General features: G+C 38.8%; 1 pseudogene; it reads right to left on the reverse strand.

The window, feature by feature from the left end:
* Window positions 1–426: 426 nt before the first annotated feature.
* Window positions 427–14525, reverse strand: LOC140595579 (uncharacterized; annotated as a pseudogene).
* Window positions 14526–18539: the final 4014 nt, after the last annotated feature.

The following is an 18539-nucleotide window of genomic DNA, read 5'->3' on the forward strand; positions in this document are numbered from 1 at the left end:
GAAAGAAAGAAAGAAAGAGAAGGAGAAGAAGAAGAAGAAGAAGAAGAAGAAGAAGAAGAAGAAGAAGAAGAAGAAGAAGAAGAAGAAGAAGAAAAGAACTCTGAGTGCAGAAAGTTCAGGAAGTCAAATTTCTAATGAAAGCAACATCTCCATGGCATATATAAGACATTAATAGGAGTGCAAATTCAGAAATTAGGCAAAATTGGGAATAAAGAAGTTATAGGAAAGCTGTCCTTTCAATGTACTTTGGTAATTGCAAATGTGTTTTTGTGTGTATGTGTTTCTTCCCAAGCTCTGTCCCCAGGGCTCACTAGTGATAATGAGGATTAAGGGGCTTAGAAGCAAACTCCAAAATACCCAAGGTGGGAGTTTCAAAAAGACAAGTCTTCATTTCCTTTTATTTTCACCTCTCTCTTTTTTCTCCAGTTAAGTTTTCCTAGATACCATAGACTCCTATTATTGCTTCCATCTCTCATTATAATTTAGAAAAGGGCCCTTAATTAAGTCTATCCCTAATATGCATTCATTTGACAAAGACTTGAGTTTCTTTTGTTTTTCACCATTGTGCCAAGGGCTGCAGCTACAATTGTGAATTATAATTGATCCTCAACTTTAAGGAACTTATGGTATGAATGCAATCAAGTGACTTTTCGAAAAGAAATTCGAAGATTTCTGGTAACCTAAAGCATTTTCTAGAATATAAAGGTGATAATACCTGGATCTATTTTTGTAGCTATGTACCTCTTCTGATTTTGTATTAATGAAACCATAACTCCAAGTCTAAATACACCTGTGTATTCAAATAACCTTACACTGTTTACACTGTTAAATTTTAAACCGGTCCTTAAGTAGAGGGCTTTTGCAATTCGTTCATTCTTGGATTCGTTTCTGAGGTATTTCTTAATATTGACGCACTTATCAGAAGATTTAAGCATACCACCAATTTTGAGAATCAAGGGCAGATCTGTTAATAAGCACAGGATTTGGTGTCCATGAATGTTCTCTTTTCCCTAGTTCCTTTTAAAAAAAAATAAAGTTTTCTTTTTCAAAATGTGCAGTTGGTATGGGATCTGTTCATGCCTCTTCACCAGGAGCTAGGATATCTCCAGGTTTGGTGTTTCTGGCATAAATGACTGGAAGTCTGTGCTTTAAAACCAGTTTAAGAAGTCCTTTTACTAAAGAGCTTCTGAAGCGCTGCCATGGCTGGGGGACCACGAATCTCCCATCTCTGAGACAACAGCCAGGCTTATAAGCTTAGAGTTGGGAACTTCCTTGCAAAATTTGTCATATGTCGCTTTGTCAAACAAGAACTTTGCTTTTAGAGCATTTCTTTTTGGCCTTGCCCCCGGATTTGTTCACTAGGCCTTTGTCTTTCTTGGCTGACTTTCTGGCATCTCTCTTCTTCTTGGTCCGAATGGTGAAGAGAGAGCAGCTGCTACCCCCATGGCCTCACTAAGATGCTGGAGGGAAAAGGACTCTTCTCTCTAGTTGGGATGGCTTTGTTTGTCTTGAGAGATGTGTTTAATTATAATATAGAATTCCCATTTAACAAACAGCTTTGCAGAGCTGAGTTGTGATGTCTTCTACTTTGTTAACTAATTTGACTATCTGAAAAGTGTTTTTACAGTTTAACATCTGGCTACTTACATCTCCCATGCTGGCTGTTTAAAACTGAGAAACAAAGTGAGACAAAAGTTTACAATGTCATACCATGACAATTTGACAATATTTATCTTTTCTTTTCATTTTCTCATTATGAACTCAGTAATTAATCTGTAATCTTCCTACCACCAGTCTTAGTGATGCTGAGTAGATGAAGAAAGAATTTGAAATCAAGTTATCTTCTGTAGAATAAACATTGCAATTTCATTTCATTCTTTAATCCTTCAAACATTTATCGAAGGCCTTCTCAGGGACAGGTACTGTTGTTCGAGATGTTGAGAATACATAAGTGAACAAAACAGACAAAATTCTCTGCCCCTAAGGAGCTACCATGTTAGTGGAGCTTGCATTCATTTAACCAAAACTCCTAAATAACCAATTTTGAGATTGGACTCTGCACTTTTAGGAGCAAGGGAATCAAATGACAGGAATCACAAATCGTTTGAATGGTGAAGTCAAAGGGCCACTGGATTTGCAATCAAGTGACATTGATTGTAGTCTAGCTGTACTAATCCTCTTTGCTATTTTCTGGGTCTTAGCTTTCTCATTTCTTAAATAATGGCATCAAATTTCATAATCTCAAAAGTCTCCTCTGGATTGAATAGTCTATTATTTTGTAACAGGTAACATGGATTTACTTACATAAGGTGAATGGACATACAGTGATTTGCACAGCTCATAGAGATTTATTTTTTTCGAGTATAGCAATATCCGGGAGTCATCTTAAACTTTTATTCCTTCTGTAGCTACAATACAGTATAGAATTATAAATTATGTTCAGAGTAATGATCCTGAGGTATTGCAGGATGCTGAATCAGTAAGAGAAGATTTAATTATGATCATTAGACTACTTATTAAAGCAAGAAAATGCCCCGAGGCAATTTAGGGATATTTCAAACAAAAAGTGTCTTTTCATCAACCCATAGTTAATCAGAAACCCAATTACCCTGTATTCTGTATTCTAAGATTTTACTGGTTTTAGACTTATTTATTTTTCTTTACAACTGTGACCAAATCACTGATTCAGATCTCAGTCATTTCACATTTATACCACTAAAATCAATGGATCACTCTTCCCTCAAACAATATAAAAAGTACCAAAATAATCACTTTAGAGACAGAAAAAAACAATTATTTAAACAAAAAATAGATATGAATAAAGTAATCAAATTCTGAGTTTTGCTTTAGAACACTCCAGATGTATTCTATAAGGTATACATGCAATTAAAAAGCAAGGAAAAAAAAAGAAATAAACCAACAATTTTCCAAGTATGCTGATATTTTGATAAATCTTAATGCTTTCTAAATTCCAAATATCTATTAAGTATTAAAATAGAATAAGGTTCTCTGGAAAATGTAATTCACGGGTGAGAGTGTCAGCAAGACTACTTGTCATTTGAGGCTGTCTGTTTTTTTCTTTTCTTTTCTTTTCTTTTCTTTTCTTTTCTTTTCTTTCTTTTCCTTTCTTTTTTTAAGCTTTATGCCCAACATTGGGCTTGAACTCAAGACCCTAAGATCCAGAATTATTTGCTGTACTGACTGACCCAGCCAAGTGCCCCAAGGTTATTTCTCTTTCATTCGCTATATTTAAGAAGCTAAAGCAAAAGCAGAAATATTTCAAATCTTAGTGGACACTAATCTAGCTCAACTGTTTTTTGTTTTTGTTTTTAAGATTTTATTTATTTGAAAGAGAGAGAGCACTAGCAGGGAGAGGGGCAGAGGGACAAGAAGACTCCCCACTGAGTGGGGAGCCAGATGACCTGGGGCTCAATCCCAGGACCCTGAGATCATGACCTGAGCTGAAATCAAGAGTTGGCCCCTTAACCAACTGAGCCACCCAGGCACCCCAAACTGGCTCAACTTTACAAAATAATAAAGCAAGATTAAAATGATTTTGGTATTCAATATTTGATTGTAACATTCAGGAAGAATTTTAAATGTGGCCTGTTAAACCTGCAGACTCCTTCATCAATCTGAACCCATCCTGGAAATTACAACTTTCTTTTACAGGATATTCCTTGTACCGTTCCACGTGGTCTTCAACTGGTGAGGAAGTCTTACTTCTCCCTATACTGACCATGAACATCTTCTCAGCAATTACTATCATTTATAATCTCATTTCCACTTAAAAAAAAATCAACAACTAGACTCTAATTTCCTCTTTATTTCCATTTTTCTTTTCCTCAACTACTTCCTTTCACTGGCCAGTTAAGTCAGTCTTTTAGAAACATTACTTTTCTCTTTCTCTCTTTCTCCTGGTTCTCCTTTACTTCTTGCTCTGTCAACACACCTTTCCTCATCATCCAACTTAAACATTTATATTGAGCAAGTAGAGCACGTCTAATAATGTATGAAGCGAGAATTTGAGGGATATCAGAAATCTAGGCTTTGAGCCTGCAGTCAAAGGCTTACATTCTAGGTAGGAAGACAGCAAACTGTCAGAGCAAACAAAACTATGAGGAAACCATTATACTAAGCCATGCTATCCTGGCTACCAGGATAACTTTAGAAACCCTTGGTTGAGAAAACCTAGAGGCTGAAGACTCAGTCATAGAGAAACAAAGTCATGCCACCATCTACCAGGAAATCTTATGCAAATCTGCAGAGGTGTGAAGACTTCTAGAGTTACCTCTGAACTCTGTAGCCTATGTACAGCTATTAGAAAACAAGCAGGTAATGCAATCAGGTAGACTGGTGGATTTATATAAACTTTAGCACATCTTTTTCTAATGGTATTAATGTAGCTAGATGTCACTAAACATGACTAAGCCATGGAAAAACATGTCTGAGTATAAGTATCAGAAAAATGTGAGTGTATGTGTGTGAAAGAAAGAGACAGTCAGAAAGAGACTTAGCCTGGTAAGAATCAGTCAAAAGATGCATGATCCAACCTGTTCCACCAATATAAACCCATGTGTCATTGGGTGGAAATATCACCTAACAAGAGGCTTGATCTATTAATGCCTGACTTATATGTACCATTTTAAAATATAACTACGAGACATATCTTATATCAGGTACTACCCCACATATACATGTTCTTATATATTTTAAAAATATTTTATTTATTTATTTGAGAGAGAAAGAGAAAGAGCACGCGTGGGGGGAGGGGCAGAGGGAGAAGCAGGTTCTCTGAGCAGGGAGCCTGACATGGGGCTCCATCCCAGGACCCTGGGATCATGACCTGAGTGGAAGACAGATGCTCAACCGACTGAGCCGCTCAGGCACCCAGACATGTTCTTATAAAGTCACACATTAACTTGGGGATTACCATAGTCTCACCCGGACCAAGACTGTCATTGAGGTTGACTTTTAACCTCAGCAGAAGGCCTGTGCATGCCTGTGCACTGAGTCTCTCCCAAGTTTATTCTAGTTTCACAGCATGGAGGGTTTTGATTTCTGATCTGGCAAGGATGTTCCACTCCATGCCTTCTAGGGGATGTTTACTGAGATCCACCCACAGGTAAGGGAAAGAAACTTCCGCACCTAAAAACATAAGGAAGTGGTGCACTCTGCAGGACAAAGTGGCAATTGCAGCCCTAGCGATTTTTTTTTTTTTTTTTTTTTTTTTTTTTTTTTTTTTTACGACAGCGACCTGCACTTTTTGTAGCACTAGATTATTTTTCTCCACCATGTGGCGCTGCTGTTCTCAGTGTCACTTTCCAGCTAGTTTAGGGTAGAAAAATCCGGGGACAGGGAAGAGAAAGTACAGGGTGGGGGCACAAGGGATTAGGAAGTGGGAGAGGTTAAGAAAGAAAGCCAGTTCTTTCTGCCAGACAGAACTTCCCTAGCACCTCAAATAAGATTCATTGCAGTAAAGAAAGTCATTCCCTAACCCGAGTATCTCATTTTGGATCATTTAATTCAATAGTTCTCAAAGCTGGCTGCCCAACAGAATCACCAGGGGGAACACTTTAAAAGATTCCAATTCCCAGATTCAATCCTACCCCGAGAAACTCTGACTCATAAATTTGAGGAAGGGTCCGGTCATCTGTCTTTAAAAAGCTCTCCTGAAGATCAGTGATGGTTCGTCTACACAAAATTTGGAAGGGAAAAAATAGTCTAAGAGGAATCAGTTCTTGCAGGACTCTGCAAATAGCACTTCTATTTTTCAGTTCAATAACAGCAAATGGTGAGAATCTATTCCATGCCAGTGATTTCTCTAAGAAATAAGAGCACTGTTTAATGAGTAAACTCATCTGTATCTTTTAGAAGCTTACTAAGCAGACCTCTGTTTGGCATTTTCTCTTGCCCATTTTTGGCAAAAACTCTGACACCACAGATTCATAGTTCCCTAGCACCAGCGCCCCCACTGTCTTCCTTTTATGTACCAATCATCCCAGTTAGGGAATAGGGGCGATCTGGCTATTTTTGGTATCATTCAGAACTGAGTTTGAATCCTCATTTAACAAGTCATCAATGATGGGACATTTAATAAGGTAATCTAACCTTTCTGAACCTTTATTTATAATAGGAGGTGGTCATACCTGCCTCTGACATCTGTTATAAAATTCCAATGAGATTAAAGTCCTTAGCAACCTGCCTGGTACATGGTATTTAATAAATATAATTTATTAATAGTAGCAGTAACCTGCCACCTTGATCTCTAGAACTTGTCTTAAGCACCTGTGTCATCTAATGACTCTCCATGTTCATGGTTTTTCCACATCCCAAAGCGCTGTTTTAAAGAGAACTGCTGGCCTTGTCTCTAAGAACCTGTGAAGAAAGTACAGTAGGGAAAGTGTGCTTCCCACCCCAGAACTGGCACAGGTAGATACAATAACTATATTCATCTATCCTAATTCCTTTTCTTTTTCTTTCTTTCTTTCTTTCTTTCTTTCTTTCTTTCTTTCTTTCTTCTTTCTTTCTTTCTTTCCTTCTTTTTTTGATTTTACTCATTTAGGGCAGCCCCGGTGACTTAGAGGTTTAGCGCCGCCTTCAGCCCAGGGTGTGATCCTGGAGACCCGGGATCAAGTCCCACGTCAGGCTCCCAGCATGGAGCCTGCTTCTCTCTCTCTCTATCTCTATCTCTATCTCTATCTCTATCTCTATCTCTATCTATCTCTATCTCTATCTCTCTATCTCTCTCTCAAATAAATAAATAAATAAATAAATAAATAATATTTTTTTTAAAAAAAGATTTTACTCGTTTATTTGACAGAGAGAGAGCAAGCACAAGCTGAGGGAGTGGCAGAGGGAAAGGGAGAAGCAGGCTCCCTAAAGAGCAGGGAGCCCAACGTGGGGCTCAATTCCAGGACCCCAGGATCACAACCTGAGCCAAAGACAGATGCTCAACCGACTGAGCCACCCAGGCGCCCCTCTAATCCCCCCCGCCCCGCCCTTCTCTCTAGCTGTTAGAATGATATAGATGGAACTTACCTGAGCATGAGTTTTCAGACTTTGGTGAGCAATAGGATAATCAGGAGCATATATAAAAAGTGCAGTTTCCTAGGCTACTCGGCAGGATCCTGATGTGGAGCACAGGGGTCTTCACTTTAACCCCTAGTTCACATGGCGCTCTCTCTCTCTCTCTCTCTCTCTATATATATATATATATATAGAGAGAGAGAGCCCTTGGGGAGTGGGGCCTTAGTGCTTCCTCTGCACAATACGGGTCTCAGGGAGGATGCACTGTGGTGGAAACCAGTCCCAAGATGCTAACACACCTCTGAGGTGATATTGCCCCTTGGGTCCAGGTACAATCATTAGAATTGCCTGGAGCAAGTTTAAATATACACATCTTGTCACGAAAGCTGCTGGGCTACATTGCTTTGTATCTAGCAGCATCCAGGCCTGAGGCTGCGGCCACTTGACACCAGGAGCCACTTGGTGCTGGTTTGGATCTTGAGCAGAGAAGCAAGTCCTCAGGGAGGGGGGTTTGGGAACTGATACTGAGTGCCTGCAGCATCTACTCTGTCTTCACCATTTAGAACTTGTAACTAAAATATTTAAATAAACTGATTTTAAATGCAAATTGAAGGGCAAATGTTCTCAAAAGGAAAAATAATTATATATATATACATATATATATATAGCAAATCACATGGTGTGCCTTAAATGTAAACAATGTTTATATCAATTATATCTCAATAAAACAGGCAGGGGGCCTAAGAATTACTTAGTCCCACTACAAATTCAAAAGCTCTCAGAGACCATGGAGATCGCACACATGTTTGAAGAGGAAGAGTGTAAGGTAAAAAGGTATGATGCTGACCCAACAGAATTGGAAAGTATGAGTTTCTTTCTTTTTAGAAATTAAATTATAATGCACCAACTGAAATAATTTTCTAGATAGAGAAAATCTGTCTTGAAGCACAGAAAAGTGAAAGGACTTGCTCAATGATACCTGAGTGGTGGTAGTGTTAGGCCCAGAGCCTCACTCTGTGATTACTCTGGTCGCCAGGTATATTATTTCACACGTGGACTCAATAGCCTCCTTCTTCTTTGGCCCACTAAAGCTCATACCCAGTTGGAGAAAAAAAAAATAGCATTGAGGAAGTCCAGCTCAGAGGATTACTCTAGCCTAGACTATTTGACCAAACAGAATTTTCTTAGAGAAAAGCAGTAAAAGCTCATGGAGGGGGCATTCACCCTGGGGCCCTGAGCGCCCAGCTTTATCAAACTACAGACAGGTACTCTCAATTACTTTGTGATAGATCTTAGCACTCCTTAAATGTTTATTTTCAAGGCAACCAAAAGCAGTTTGTATCCTTCCTGAGAGAACTATCCACCTGGTAATGGTGATCAATAACAAAACGATCAAACTCTATTAGTTCTTAAAGATGTCTCCAACATGTCATTAAGTGGAAAAACCAAATTGCAATAAAAATGTAGACTGTAGGGGATCCCTGGGTGGCTCAGCGGTTTGGCACCTGCCTTTGGCCCAGGGCGTGATCCTGGAGACCCAGGATCGAGTCCCACATCGAGTCCCACATCAAGTCCCACATCGAGTCCCACATCGGGCTCCCTGCATGGAGCCTGCTTCTCCCTCTGCCTGTGTCTCTGCCTTTCTCTCTCTGTATCTCTCATGAATAAATAAATAAAATATTTTTAAAAATGTAGACTGTAAAGCAGTGGGGGGAAATACATATAAATATATGGTGAAGGGAGAGAAAAATGTTTGGAAGGATATATACCTCGTAACAGTAAATACCTCCAGAGAATGGGACTGGGGGAGAGCATTCCCTTTTTATTTTATATATCTCTAAATTTTTTTAAAAAATAATTGGAATGTCTCATTTTGTACATCTTCTCAAAAATCAAATATAGATAATAGATAAGTAGCAGTGATGACAACATAGTTATTTAATCTCGCTAAATCCCCACATAAAAACTGAGAACAACAGAAGGCAAAACCAAAATCCATGGACTACATTTTGCAAAGCTAGGTGACAAGGTACTCCATGAAAGCCAAGCAGGGGAGAGCAAATTAACAATAGTCACAATATTTGCATAATTTCAGCATCTGTGTGAGAAAGCACCAAGACATCTGATAGACACCCCAAAACGGAAAACCCCAAAATAGCCAAGAGGAAAGGGAGGTGAGTCAATTTGAGAACAGGAGATTAAATTGAGAATTTGGCCTAATCCTATTAGTGGATGAGTGCATGGGGCCCAAAGTAAAATCTGAAGTGGTTAGAGCAATCTAACTGACCAACCAGGTTTCCATTCCAAGACATGGCCACACACTTAGAAAAACTTCTGAGGGTAGAATAAAATTTAAGCAAGACTAGGATAACAGACGCAAGGAAGAGAAGGTCCAGACCAACTGGGGGAGGGAATGATGTCAGGAAGCTTCAGTCAGCAAGCCACCATACTTTTAAACTATACTTGTATCTCCTAAAATTTTAGGAAGTCAAACAGCACATAAAAATAAACAAGAGAGGGGATCCCTGGGTGGCGCAGCGGTTTGGCGCCTGCCTTTGGCCCAGGGCGCGATCCTGGAGACCCGGGATCGAATCCCACGTCAGGCTCCCGGTGCATGGAGCCTGCTTCTCCCTCTGCCTGTATCTCTGCCTCTCTCTCTCTCTCTGTGACTATCATAAATAAATAAAAATTAAAAAAAAATTAAAAAAAAAATAAACAAGAGAGGGGCACCTGGGTCGTTCAGTTGGTTAGGCATCTGACTCTTGATTTCAGCTCAGGTCATGGTCTCTGGTCTCATGGTTATGAGATTGAGCCCCCATCGGGCTCCTTGCTCAGCATGGAGTCTGCTTGAGATTCTCTCTTCCTCTGCCCTTCCCCCAGCTCAAATGCCCCACGCACACATTCTATTTCTAAAAATAAATAAATCAACCTTTAAAATAATTAACAACAGGAAAGTATCAAGGTTAAATCTAATAAAAGAAGGTATTCTCTTGGAAAGGAAAATAAGAAGCAGAATAACATTTCTACAGATAATGTAAGCACACCAGAAAGACTACAATTGTTAAACTCCGCTTCAAAACAAAAGAAAACCATTTAAAAATAATATAAGACATAAAAGAATAATAGAAACCAAAAACAGAAAAACTCAGAAATAAAGTGATAAAACCCGTGGAAGAATAGAAATAAAAGAAAAATTCCACAAAGATTAAACAACCAGGAACATCACAGCAAAAAATACCAGCGATGATGCCTTAAGATAAAGAAAAGTTGAAAAGGAGGGAAATTAACCCCCCCCCCCCAAAAAAAATCAGGGCATCTGATTGGGTGGTTCGGTCAGTTAAGTGCCTGACTCTTGATCTCAGCTCAGGTCTTGATCTCAGGGTCAGGAGTTCAAGCCTGCACTGGGTTTCATGCTGGGTATGGAACCTACTTTTAAAAATTAATTAATTAAAAAAAAAAGAAATAAACATAAAAGAGAAAGTGACACATACCAAAGGTAAAATAAGAACATTCAATGTAGGGATAACGAGATAACCACACTCTTATAATTGGGAGAGACTCCAACTATATTGGGAGCATAAATGTTTAGAAATTCTTAACATTTTAGCTTAAACTAAAAAAGAGTAAATGTTTGTTTAATGTTATTGAAGTTGTTTCACTAATTAGAATACAAACCCCCTTTTCTAGAGAAGGTATCCTTCAGCTAATTAGAAAAATGAACACTCAGGTCTGAAGAGTAAAATGAGTCAGGATCTCTTCCATCCAGATTTTACGGGTCCTTATGGAATGTGGGGAGCCCTCTTTTAGAAAACAAATACAAAAAAGCCTTCTCTTCTGCAAATTTTACAAAAACATGGCAGTTCAAGGGGCTCTAATTTAGCATGGGAAGTCCACCTCTGCCCATGCCTACTTCTAATACCAGAATAGGATGTCATCTAGCTTTTTTGAATGATTTTTTTTCAAAAATACTTTATTTTTCCAGAGCAGTTTTAGGTTCACAGCAAAATTACAAGCAAAATACAGAAATTTTCCATATACCCCTGTCCCCACACATGCGCAGCTCCTCCCATTATCAACATCTCCCAGCAGAGTGGTACATTTGTTACAATCAAGAACCTACACTGACACATCAAAATCACCTAAAGTCCATAGTTTACATTAGGGTTTATTCTAGGTGCTGAATAGTCTATGGATTTGCACAAACATATAATGATATGTGTTTATCATTATGGCATTGTGCAGAGTAGTTTCACCGGCCCCAAAATCTCTGTGCTCCACCTGTTCATCCCTCCCCACCAACCTCTAGCAATCACGGATAGTCGTCTCCATAGTTTTGCCTTTTACAGCATTTCCTTTATTTCCTTTTTTATTTTTTAAAGATTTATTTATTTATTTATTCATGATAGACAAGAGAGAGAAAGAGAGAGGCAGAGACACAGGCTCCATGTCGGGAGCCCGACGCGGGACTCGATCCCGGGACTCCAGGACCGTGCCCTGGGCTAAAGGCAGGCGCCAAACCGCTGAGCCACCCAGGGATCCCCCTACAGCATGTCCTTTAGCAGATTGCTGTTGCTGACACAGAATAGCTTGCCTTTATTTTAAACTTTATCCTATTTTCATTTTTTTTATTGTGGTAAAAAAATATATAACACAATATTTACTATCTTAACTTTAAAAAAAAGATATTTATTTGAGATAGAGCATGCTCACAAGAGAGCACAAGTAGAGTGGGGGCGGGGAACAAAGGGAGAGGGAGAAGCAGGCTCACTACTGAGCAGGGAGCCTGATACACAGCTCATTCCCAGGACCCTGGGATCATGACTTGAGCCAAAGGCAGACACTCAACCAACTTGAGCCACCCAGATGCCCCCATCTTAACTATTTTTAAGGATAAAGCTTAGTAGTGTTAAGTACATTCACATTTTTGTGAAATAGATCTATTCTCTTTCCTCTTGCCCCAAACTATCTCCTTTTTTGTACTCTTTCTCTTAACAGCATCCTCATCATTCAGATGCAAAAATCTCAGAACCAATGAACAATCTCTGACAACTTCTAGTCCGCTAACTCCAATCAGTTCCACCTGTAAATTCAGTTGATTGAGTCAGCCTCCAAGATGTTTCTCATCTCATCAGTCTCTTCCTTTCCAAGGTAATAATTGCAAGGGTTTTATAAGTGATTCTCCTATCTTTAGGATCTCTCCCCAGAAACATTTTTTTTACCCAAATGAACATTTTAATAAGTTTTTAGTCATGTTATTCCTCTGTTCAAAAACAAAACAAAACAAAACTTCAGTGACTCCCCCTAAAAATAAAATGTTGTCCTTAGCCTATCATACCAGGTTCTGCATAATGTATCATAACTTATCTTTTTAGCCTCATTTTAGCCTCATATCCAATAAGCATGGTGTGATTTCAGGCAACTGGCAAGAGGAAAAGAGCCATTTTAAATGTACAAAACAGACAATACATCTCCATTGAGATCATTCCATAACACTACTGTGACAACGATTTTATCAGTGCTTTCATTTCAAAGAAGGCCTTTCCTATCCCCAAACAATGTAAGAGTACATACCATTGTGAAATCACAGGCAATAAAAGTAAAATGTTCATATACATCTTGCATGTCTGCATTATTTTTCTTTTGGAAATAATAGAAATACAACTCCTTTGGAAAAATCATGGAACCAAAGTACTGAAAAAAAATCTTCTGATCTGTCCGTTTCTCTTTATGTCTGCTGGACCATCCTTGGTCAAACCCCATCATCTCTCACCTGGACTACCACAGTAGCCTCCTAAATTGTTCTCCCTGCTTCTATTCTACACCCCTTGAGTCCATTTTTCACACAACAACCAGAATACATTTTCCTTCAATATAAGCCATACATGATACTCCCCTGACTTCCCGTTGCCCTTCAAATAAAATCCAATCACTTTGAAAGCCCTTTCTGATTTAGTTTTTTCTACCTCTATGACCTTATCTCAAACTATTCTGCCCTCTTTGCTTACTTTGCTTCAACCATACAGGTCTTCCTTGTGCTCTGTACACCTGCCTAACCTGTTCCTAACTCCTTCACTGGAATGCTCTTCCCTGATTTATGCCAGATGGCTCCTTCTTATCTTTCAGATCTCATTTCATAAATCGCCTTCTCTGAAATGCCTTCTATGACCACACCATCCAAATATGCCTTTTGGGGCACCTGGGTGGCTCCGTCAGTTAAATATCCAACTCTTGATTTCGGCCAAGATTGTGATGTCAGAGTCCTGGGATGGAACTCCAAGTAGAGCTCTGTGCTCAGGAGGGAGCCTGCTTGAGATTCTCTCTCTCTCTCCCTCTCCCTCTGCCCTTTCCCCACTTGTGTGCATGAGTGTGCATATGCATTCTCTCTCTCTAAAATAAATAAATAAATAAATAAATAAATAAATAAATAAATAAATCTTAATAAATAAATAGGCTTCTGGTAATTTCCTATTAATTACCTTGTGTCATAGCATGTATCATCTGAAATTATTTTGCCATTTGTTCATTATCTATCTCCTCCTCCACCTCTGTAATAGAAGTTCCATGACATGAGTTGGTCTCTGTTTTCTTTACAACTGTATCCCTGTCTATAGACCATTTCTAGCATAACACAGGCACTCATTAAATACATGTTGAATGAATGAATGAATTACCTTCAAGCAATCTGAAAGCAGAGCAGCCTGTTCTCTCCTTAAATATCTCCAGAGAGGATTCCACCACTTTCTGAAAATTAATTCCAGGATCCAATAACTTTTAGACCTAAGTCCTTCCTAAGGCAATTGCTGTCTCTTCTCATTTGGTCCTCAATGAAATCATTAAATTGCCTTTTTATAGTCGTAGTAGATTTGTTATTGGCCCTCTTAACACTAGTGCTACTTCTCATACTTTCTAACACCATTTTCTTCTGTCCTTGTCACAATTCCCTGTCTCAAGTTTCATTTGTGAGCCCAATACTGAATATGAATATTACTGCTTGAACATGCCTATGTAAGGAAATCTCAACTTAAAAAGAGAAGTCCTTACATCACCCCACCTCTTTCTTGATCTCTTTTTCTACAGATTCTGCATATGAATTCATAAGGGTCTTTTGTGAGGATGCTTGGACCTTCTCAAGAATCTGTAGGTGCAAATGAGAAGTCGCAAAATAGCTAAAGGACATAGATCCTAGAAAAAATCTCCTCAAAATGACTGGCCCACATGTGTTTTGGCCACCTTCATAAAGCCGGTCACAGGTACAAGATCTGAAATCCCAACAATCCAGAGGATGGTTGAATGGGTAACTGTAAAAAACAAAACAAAACTGAAGATTAAAAGAGGGCTTTGGGGGTAAATCTCAAAGTTGAGATGCAGGAAAAGGAAAAGCAAGGACCTCGTCTTGGCTGAACTAAAGGGAGAACAGACTTTTTCATACTTGGGTCAAGATGACTAGGGGGACTGGAGGATATTGAGACATCAGATGTGATGATAGCATCAGCCATCATGTGATGGCTATATGATGATCATGTGATGATTGCATAGCCCTCTGGGACAGTTCAAACTCATGTATGAGGAAACAGGCAACCAAAATTACTGGTTGCACAATAGATTCCAGTAAGTCTTTGTATGAATATAGACAAATGTATATAGAAATATCAGTTACAGAATATGGCCTGAAATGAACAGAAGTCATAATGATAAAACAAAACAAAAAAATCATCACTTCTTGGAATGTGTTCACAAATTTTCTCACAGTATCCAGGTGAGTGACAATCCTACTGGGAAATGAAGAAGACAAAAAGGATAAATACCCTAACCTAGTGTATAAGACCAAGACAAAAGGTGGACATATAGTCTACTGAGAGGTAAGAGTACTTACCTAAAGATGTATCTCGAGTCTCAACTTATTCTGCAAGAAGCAAGGCTGACACTTAAAAATCTCATGAAGTGACGAGGAGTGGGGAGAGAGACTAAATCCATATCAGCATGAAGAAACAAGAAAGAACATCACTCTTCCATGAGAAATGTTAGGGTGATTTGCAAAGATAAAAAGCAGCCAAGAGGGCAGCCCGTGTGGCTTAGAGGTTTAGCGCTGCCTTCAGCCCAGGGCGCGATCCTGGAGTCCCAGGATCAAGTCCCATGTTGGGCTCCCTGCATGGAGCCTGCTTCTCCCTTTGCCTGTGTCTCTGCCTCTCTGTGTGTGTGTCTCTCTCATTGATAAATAAATAAAATATTAAGAAAAAAAGCAACCAAGATAGTCACATTGAGATGAGTGAGGTAGCAAGGGAAATAAAAACACTCTAAGGCTGTTATCTTGTTTGAGAAAAGGATACAGACACTGATAACCTGTCAGTAGAAAAATATAAATTAGGGGGCACCTAAAACCACCAAGGGATCCTTGGAAAAAGAAATGGCTGTTCTTTTTTTTTTTTTTTTCTTTTCTTTTTTTAACGGTTGTTTTAAGACTGGGACAGAAAGTACACAAGATAAGCCTGCAGCTTCTTGTAGTTATGGGAAGTAAGACAGTACTCAAAACAAACAAGCAAACAATAACAACAAATCCACAATGATGGATGTATGTCAAAGGGACACAAGAGCCAAATGAAAGAGCTCCCAGCAGCCAAATGTGAAACAACTTGAGCAGAAAAATAAATAAAGCATTAATGACTTTATAACCCAAGGTATAAAATTCATATCTAACAGTCCTTGCTGATATAAATAAAAATTGATTGAATGAATGAATAAACAAATAAATACATAAATAAATAAATCCTATCCCCCTTGTAGAAGATTTCCATATAATTTATATAACTATTCCACCTTCAAGAAGTAGATGAAAACTCCCCTTTCCTTAAATGCAGACTGCAAATAGTGATTTCTTTCCAAAGATTACAGCATGGAAAGGTGGGGCAGGTGATGAAGAACAACCTTACAATTGAACACGAATACTACTAACAGACAGTACTTCAGTCAAGAGATCAAGGTCAACATCAACAGTGATAGTCATGTTGACAGTGTATGTTTTCTTAATATGTGATGAAAATGGCACTTCATCCTCTGTGGTCTTCCTCCTTCAAACCCTTATCTCTAATATAATCATCAGACAAATTGGAACCAAGGGGCATCTTACAAAATACTTGACTGCTACTTCTCAAAACTGTCAAGGTCATCAAAAACCAGGAAAGTCTGAGAAACTATTTCAGCCAGGAAGAGCCTAAGGAGGCATGAAGACTAAATGTAATGTGGTATCCTGGATGGGATAGTGGAAAAGAAAAGGGATATTAGGTAAAAATTAAGGAAATCTGAATAAAACATGGACTTTAGCTAATAGTAAATATCAGTATTGATTGGTTAATTGTAACAAATGAACTGTACTAATGAAAAATGATATTAGGGGAACCTGAGTGTGGGGTGTATAAGAATTCTCCATATTATCTTTGGGCTTTTTCTGTAAATCTAAAACTGTTCTAAAAAATAAAATCTAGGGACACCTGGGTGGTTCAGTTGGTTAAGTGTCCACCTTGAGCCCAGGTCATGACTCCAGGGCCCTGGGATTGAGCCCCAAATCAGAATCACTCCTTGATGGGGAGTCTGCTTCTCCTTGTACCTCTGCCACTCCCCCTGCTTGTGCTCTCTTTGTCAAATAATAAGTAAAATCTTTTTTTTTCTTAAGATTTATTTATTTATTTATGACAGACATATATATATAGAGAGAGGCAGAGACAAAGAAGGAGGGAGAAGCAGGCTCCATGCTGGGAGTCCGATGTGGGACTCGATCCCGGGACTCCAGAATCGCGCCCTGGGCCAAAGGCAGGCGCTAAACCGCTGAGCCACCCGGGCTGCCCTAAGTAAAATCTTTTAAAAAATAAAAATAAAAAATAAAATCTATTCTAAAATTAAAGGAATGATAAGCAGACACAAATACAAGAATGAAAAATTTGAATAATTAAACCATTAAAAAGCTTGATCTAGAACTTCCATTTCTGTAAGGCAGACTAATACCCTGAACAACTACAGTGAAAGCCTCTAAATATGCGAGATAAAATATTTTTAAAAGGGGCACCTAGGTGGCTCAGTCAGTTAAGCATCCAACTCTTGATCTCACTTCAGGTCTTGATCTCAGGGTTGTGAGTTCAAGCCCTGAGTTGGGCTCCACTCTGAGTGTGGAGCCTACTTTAAAAAAATAAATAAATAAAATAAAATTTAAAAATACATCTTTATAATTATATACATATTTAAAATATCTTTAATAAATGAATTCTATGAGTCAGCAAGATAGTAAGGACCTCTTGAGGGCCAGCTGCTCGGACTGCTCCCACATGAGCAAGGGGCCAGACATGGATCCTAGGAAAAGGCCTAGACTGTACCAAAATTACCCAAGTACCACTTGTATCAGCAAGACCCAGTACCACCAGCTGAAAGCCTGGTATAGTTAACAGTAAGTCCTGAGAACCAGGATATGCTCCAGCCTAGGTTGCAAGGACCTGTCTTGTCTTAGCTTGGCTGTCTCAATAATCCAGCCTGCACTGAGGTGATGACTCCACAGCCCAAAGTTGGGATGCCAGCCCTTCTTTGGCCTAGGACTTGGGCCCCAGAAGGAGCAGGCAGTTGAAAGCTGGCCTCTCCCCTGTAGAACCAAGTTTCGGATATCTTCCCAATTGTATATCCCACAAAGACTTTGTCAGAAGAAAGAAGGAAAGAAAGAAAGGGAGAGAAACAGAGAGAGAGAAGGAAATGAAAGGAAAGGATAAGAAAAGAAAGAAAAGAAAAAAGAAAATGACTGTTGTTAAAGAAGTTACTGCCTGTGTTTTCTTCTAGGATTTTTATGGTTTCAGGCCTTATATTTAGGTCTTTCATCTATTTTAAATTTATTTTTGTGTATGGTGTAAGAAAGTGGTCTGGTTTCATTCTTTTGCATGTTGCTGTCCAGTTTTTCCAACACCATTTGTTAAAGAGACATTCTCTTTCCCATTGGATGTTCTTTCCTGCTTTGTCAAAGATTAATTGACCATATAGTTGCAGATTAATTTTTGGGTTTTCTATTCTGTTCCATTGATCTCTGTGTCTATTTTTGTGCCAGTATCATACTGTTTTGGTTACTACAGCTTTATAATATAACCTGAAGTCCGGAATTGTGATGCCTCCAGCTTTGTCCTTCTTTTTCAAGGTTGCTTTGGCTATTCAGGGTCCCATACAAAGTTTAGGATTGTTTGTACCAGCTCTGTGAAAAAATGTTGGTGGTATTTTGATAGGGATTGCATTAAATGTGTAGATTGCTTTGGGTAGTATACAACTTCTTTATAGCTATGTCTCCTGAGGCAAGAGAAACAAAATAAAAAACTACTGGGACTACATCAAAATGAAAAGCTTAGGTACAGCGAAGGAAACAATCCACAAAACCAAATGGTAACCTACGGAATGGGAGAAGATATTTGCAAATGACATATGTGATAAAGGGTCAGTATCCAAAATATATAAAGAACCTATAAAACTTAACACCCAAAAACCCAAATAAT

The sequence above is a fragment of the Vulpes vulpes genome, chromosome 15, assembly GCF_048418805.1.
Source record: "Vulpes vulpes isolate BD-2025 chromosome 15, VulVul3, whole genome shotgun sequence".
NCBI lineage: Eukaryota > Metazoa > Chordata > Mammalia > Carnivora > Canidae > Vulpes > Vulpes vulpes.